We start from the raw sequence: 6,000 nt of genomic DNA, 5'->3' as shown, positions 1-6,000 counted from the left end.
CGTGACCGGGGGGTGGGGGGGGAGGGGGAACACCGGGAGCGCCCGGGACCTACGGGACCCGGTGGTGCGCCGGGCCGGGCGCTAGGCCCGAGGGTACGAGCAGCGGGCAGGAGCACGGCCCCGGGGTGCGGGCGCTGAGCCATGCCCAGCCCCGGGGCGCAGGGCCGGGCTGCGCGGGTACCGAGCAGCATGACGTGGGGCCGGGATGCCGGCGGGGGGGGGGAATCGTGGCGGGAGGGAGCGCAGTCCCGGGGTACCGTGCCGAGCCGAGCCGAGCCGCCCGGCGGCGCCCCGTACCCAAGCGCATGCGCGGCGGGAGGCGGCGGGGCGGGAAGCGGGCGGTGCCGTCCCGCTCCGCTCCGCTCCGTACAGCCTCGGCGGGGCCGCTGCGCTGCTCCTGCCCGCGCACAGGTACGGGAACGGGGAGGGAGACACGGGGGCCCGGTAACCGGGTGAGGGGGGCGGGGCGGGGTACGGAGGCCCGGTAACAGGCAGCGCCTTGGCTCCCGGGGGGCTACCGGAAACGGATGTCCCGGGGGAAGGGACCCCCCCCCCCCCGCCTCCGCTTACCGGGGACGGGGCGGGGGGGGGGGGGGGGGGGAGGAGTAGCGTCCCGGTTACCGGGGCCTCCTTGCTCCCACCGGGGCTTCTCCCCCTGCCAGCGGTGACCCAGGGGCTTCCGGGGCCCGGTCACGCTTTGCCCTGGTTTTGGGGCGCTCCCCCCACCCCGGGGCCGACGGCTCCCGAGCACCGACCCCCACCGGAGTAGCAGGAACAGTCCCGGCCGGGCCGGGCCCGGCCCCGTTAATCCCGGCCCTTTCCTTGCCCTGCCCCAAAATAGCCACCACGGTCACAGGCCTCAGCCCGCAGACTCTGCTCCCCAGGACCGGGATGGCATCCCCGCCTCGCCACCCCGCCCCGGGACCGGTAACGGGAGAGGCCTGGCTGTCTGCGGCCACAGGCCCTCCAGCCGGGGCGGTGGACGGACACGCTCCCTTTCCTGCCCACCCTGCCTGTACACAGTGGGGGGGGGGTTGGGGAAGCGAGTGGGAAGGGTGTCTCTGGCCCGCGGCGCGGTTTTGGGTGGGGACGCCGGCGGACACGTTCCCCATGGCCCCGCCGCAGCCGGGGAAGGTCATTCCGGCAGCTTCCGCCGATCATCCTGGGATGGACAACCGGTCGGTTCCCCCCACCCCCACCCCAAACTGGGACAGGGCAATGGGGTGGGACACATATGTCTGGGGTGGGTGCTGTGGGGCAGGACTGAACCCCGCCGGGGAAAAACCTGGCTCCCCACCGTGCCCGGGCTGGAGCAGCTAACCGGGCGAGGGAAACTCCCGTTCCCTGCCCCGATTCCTGCCGGATCCTGCCCGTGCCCCTGCGAGCTCCCCGGCCCTTTGAATCTGCCGGCAGGATGTCTACATGCTTCTGCCGTGGCTTCATCGCTGGCTGTTAGACCCATATTTGGTAGCAATAATTGTTTACTCCCTTCTCTCTCCCTAAGCCTCGCTGCTGAGAAGGGGAGGGGACATATTTTTGGGATCTTTAGCTTTGCTAAAACCTGCGGGTTGCCTGGTAAAAGGTCCGAGCCCCCACCCCACCCTCTGCAGACCACGGTGTGAAACCCCACAAGTGCTAAAGCATGAGGTGATGGTGTGTGGTGAGCACCGGCCGAGCACGCTGCTTGCTCACCCAACGGCAGCGGCGGGAGTTTGCTGCAGCCCAAAGTGGCACATCCTGGCAGATTTGGGGAAAGGGAGTGGGAAACCTTGAGGGAGGGGGAACAGGGACCTGCGGGGTGTGCTCCGTTCTGGAGCTGAGCTCTGCCGACTGCCAGGCAGAGAAATGCCCCATGAAACCCCGCCACGCTTCCCTCTCACTTTCCCCTTTCTTCCTGGACGGCTGCAGGCGAGTCACTTGCCGTGGCAAGCGTGGGTGCCCGGGATGGGGCACCCGGTGGTCTCCAGAGGCCATGAGAGCACCCACTGCACCCCGAGCGCTGCTTTTGGAGTGCTGTGCCAGAGGCCCGGCTCACTAAGGGTCCAGGAGGGGCTGCAGATGGAGTCCTGCCCTTTCTTGCCCCTGTGCCTGCCTTGGGGGTGCCACATTCCATGCCCCCTCCCTTTGGAGGGCAGGGGAGTCGCAGCAGGAGGAGACAGGCCTGGGGATGTGGGAGACGCTGGCAGTTAATGGCCGGAGCTGCTTCACCTTGGCGTGGGTGAGCACGCAGGCGGGCAGGCTGCGGCTGTGACCCTCCAGCCCCGCTGCCGTGCCCCCTGCCCGTTTCCCACACCGAGCGGGGCTGCCCTCCCTGCGAGGGCGAGAGGATGCTCCCACCCCAGCCGTGGGTGACAGCCGAGTGGTCACCGAGGTGCCGTGGGGCTGGGGCTGGCCTGGTCGGCCGCTCGCGCTCCCTGGGAGGCAAGCTCAGCCTCGGCTGAAAGAAACCATCTTCCCATCTGACGTGGACGTGCGGCTGGGAAAGAGGAACCAGGCTGAAGGGGCTCAGCGGTGTGCAGCGCCGTCACTAGCCAGGACCACCAGCTCAGCCTTCCCATTGGCATGGGACTGTGCCCCCAGTGCCTGCCGCGGCTGTGTATACTGGTCCCATAGTGGGGAACCCAGCCAGAGCCTGGTCTGGCTTCTCAGCAGGTTAATTTTTGACCCTGTTCATTGTGCTGTTGTGCAGACACTGATGTGCCGGCAAAGCCACCGCTGGCAGGTTTTGTGGTGGCCTGGTACCTGCCTGGCTGTGCCGGCCGCGTGCTGGCTGGGCCAGCAGCCCTGTGCCTGTGGAAAACCCTGGCAGTGGGGGCGGTTTGCAGCTGATAAAGCTTCCTGCAGCAATTTCCCAATCCAGGGGTGGTCCAGAGTGGGGCCTTTCCCAAGTGAAATTTGGCATTGCCATAAAAAAAAACCACACACAAAACCACAAGAAACCCAAACCTCATCCGGAGTCTCCCTTAGAAAGAGCATGTTAAAAATGGCAAAGTTGTTGCATCTGAAGGTTTGCAGCTTGTTCTGGAAACGAGCTGTGAGTGCGCCAGCAGGCTGCTGTTGAATTTTGGCTGTTTTGGTTGGGTTTATTTTTTAAGATATAAACCCTCTGTAACCATTCTTGCAGTGCTAAACCTGGCCGATACAAATATAGCAGTTACATCACGTGACGGAAAACTCGCTCTCAGTGGTCCCGGCAATGATGCGGTGGTTCCTTGGGCCGGCGCCGCGCTGCCTGCCCACGACCATCCCTGCCTGTGCTGCCCCTGCCTTTAAGCAGAGCCCGGAGACCTCCACCACCGGGATGGTTTTGCTCACCTAGTGCAGGGTGAGATGGAGGCAACTGGGATGGCTTCTAGGGGAGAGGGACCCCATCAAGAATCTCCCCGCCCCATCCCCCATTTCGGGATCAGCTCATGAGTGTGCTTATGGCTCAAAAGGTTGCACACATCTTGCTATAAAATGCAGAAGTGTGTTAATCTGGCTGCCGGCTGGATGGCTTGCCGCTCCAGTGTCATATCTGCCTTTGCATACCAACAACCGATTGAGAACGGGTTTGCTTGCTCTGGAGGTGAGCCAGCACAGAAATGTGGTCTGTGTTCATTGAGACTTGGTTTGTTTGGGTTTTTTTGCTTTGCAGAAGGACAGCTTGAATTTCGCTGTCCTTTTCCTATATTTTCTGGTTTGCAGCGCTTGACTCCCATGCTGTCTCATCCATTATGTCTACCCTGGCTTTTCCTTCCCTGCGTGGTACCTTCTCTGTGGAGGGGAGAGGTCCACAGGGGCTGAACCCTGCGTTGGCGCCCTTGCAGGAGGCAGCAGATTTGCAAACCCCATGTGATTAATTTCCACATTTGCTGACAAATCTCTCAAGGGTTTGAGGAGGTGTACTGCTCATGCAGCAGAGAGCATTTCTGCTTTGATGTCAGCACAGTTCAGCTGCTGGAGCCTGAACTGTTTCTGTAGAATATGGAAATTAAAAATGAACCATCTCCCTTTCCTCTGAGGATTTCCTTGATGTGGTGGGCACCTTCCCTGCCGAGCTTTGTCGTTTTTGTAAGAGCTCGGGAGTGGGAAGGCTTGAGCAGTTACCCTCCTGCGGTGTCTTGTAAAACGTGGTGGCCCCTGTGTAGGGTATGCTAAGGGGTGCCTCCACGCAGCGCCTGATTCTGCGTGGCTTTAGGAGGGCAGGAGGCGGCTGCGGAAATGGCCAGGCATGGCCTGGCTCCTCTCGGTTCCTCTCTGCCGTCTGCCGTCTTCCCCTTCTCTTCCTCCATGGCCTCTGACCTTGTCCTGGCAGTGGCATGTTCTCCTTTTCCTGCAGAGGGAGGGAAAGCAGCTTTATGTTCAACTCAAGAATATTTTTAGATAGAGAGAAGATGGCCTGGTGACCGCAGCAGCCCGCCCTGTGTAGGAAATATTCAGAAAGCCCTTTCCACAGCAGGGTTTTGCTTGTCCCTTCAGCTCCACAGCTTTGCTGGTGCTTCTGGGTAGATGGCAGTGGCACAGGCGGGCACCTCTGCCACCTCCTTCCCACTGCCGCCGGGCTCCCTTGCTCTGGACCCGAAATGTGTTTCATTCCTCATCAGCAGAGCCAGTGGGGGCCGCGGGCCTCCGCAGAAACATTGCCGAACGGCTCAGGAATGCAGAGCTGGAGCTGCTCCATGTGCTGGTGGAGGCGGCATGCTCCTCTGTCCCTGCCTCCCACCCCACACCACCAGCATGGCTTTATGGCTCTGCAGGAGCAGGACCCCTGCCTTCTGACTTACTCCTGGCCAAAACTGGATGCAGGAGCTTTTTATCCGTTGTAGGTCCTGCGCGTAGCCTGCTCAGGTCCGTGGTTGGGAGCAGCCTGCCCCAGCGTACCCCCTTCCACGGGGGACCAGAGCTGGCAGCGCCAGGCAGGGGTGCACAGGCTCGCTGTGAGCTGCTGCAGTGCGAGGGAGGCTGCCAGCAAGTCTTGGCCCAGGAACCTTCCCGGGCCAGGCTGAGGATGCACGTGGCCAGTAACCTTTCCCTGACAGCCATAATAGGAGAGCTGGTAGGAGAAAAATCAATCTAAGAGAGAACAAGCAGATGTGGTGCATGCCACTGGTGCTCTTGTGTCCTCCCACCAGCTGGGGTTTAAGGACAAGGCAGCCTGGGTCGATGCAGAGCAGGGGATTCCCTCCCCATCAGCAGGCTCTCAGGGAGAGGAAAAGGCATGTCACTGCTGGAGAGCATCGGGTTGGGGCTGGCTGGGGACTGGGAATGCTGAGAAGGGCAGGGAACAGCGAGGCAGGGCAAAGGACCCGGCGCAGGGACCCTGAGGCATGTGGCAACCTAGGAATGCACTGAAAGCTGCTGCACAGTGCGTATACCCGAGGGAAAGGGCTCTTACAAGCCCTACAGGCTGTGTCAGGCAAGCAGGGGGCTTATTTACAACCTCCTTTTACTTCTGTTATTTCTTTATGATTTTACTCTGCTATAAGAATATTGTGGTTCTAATTAGTTGTTATTAAGCCTGGTGTTCTGGAGCCTTGTTGAGGGGTGCTTGCTCTGAAGCTGATCTGTGCAATCCTTAAAGCTTGAAGCTGATCCTTCAAGCTGGGCCCGGCTTGGGGCGTGTTTCACGCGGCATGGTGCAGCTCTCGTGCACTCTTGCAGTGAGACCTGCAGTGGCTGGTCCCTTGCCCTCCTGCGCATCATCCTGTGCACAGATTCCCCGGCCCTGGGTTTGTGCAGCAGCTGCTGCCATAGACCCTGATCTCTGAGCTCGCACTCGGTGGGAGTGGTGCTTTCCCCAGGTAATTATTTTTAACAGCCAAGCTTGGTGCCTGGTGCCCTTATCTTGCCTCCCCGAGCAGCTCCGGGCTTTTCCGTCCCTCTGGGTCCCTCTGTCCTCAGGCTGCCAGCTCAGTGTTGTCTGCTGGTGATGTGGGGGGCCGCGATAGCCGGGGCAGGGCTCTGCCAGCTCCGAGTCAAAGCTTGGTTTTCCTCTTGTGGCTTCTGTGTCATGGGAGG

The 6,000-nt window shown here is 61.6% G+C and overlaps 1 protein-coding gene across 2 annotated transcripts in view; it reads left to right on the top strand.

The window, feature by feature from the left end:
• The first annotated feature begins 281 nt into the window (after positions 1-281).
• Positions 282-6,000, top strand: part of TLN1 (talin 1) — a 36,218-nt gene continuing 30,499 nt past the window's right edge. Inside the window, exon 1 of one of the 2 annotated variants that reach the window (XM_049794553.1) lies at positions 282-411. The gene's annotated coding sequence lies outside the window, so the exon portion shown is untranslated. The remainder of the gene's footprint in view (positions 412-6,000) is intronic. The other variant, XM_049794552.1, reaches the window with a different exon arrangement.

Source organism: Accipiter gentilis, chromosome Z (assembly GCF_929443795.1).
Source record: "Accipiter gentilis chromosome Z, bAccGen1.1, whole genome shotgun sequence".
Taxonomy (NCBI): domain Eukaryota; kingdom Metazoa; phylum Chordata; class Aves; order Accipitriformes; family Accipitridae; genus Astur; species Astur gentilis.
Note: the sequence above shows the minus strand (reverse complement) of the source record. Positions and strands in the feature narration are given on the sequence as shown.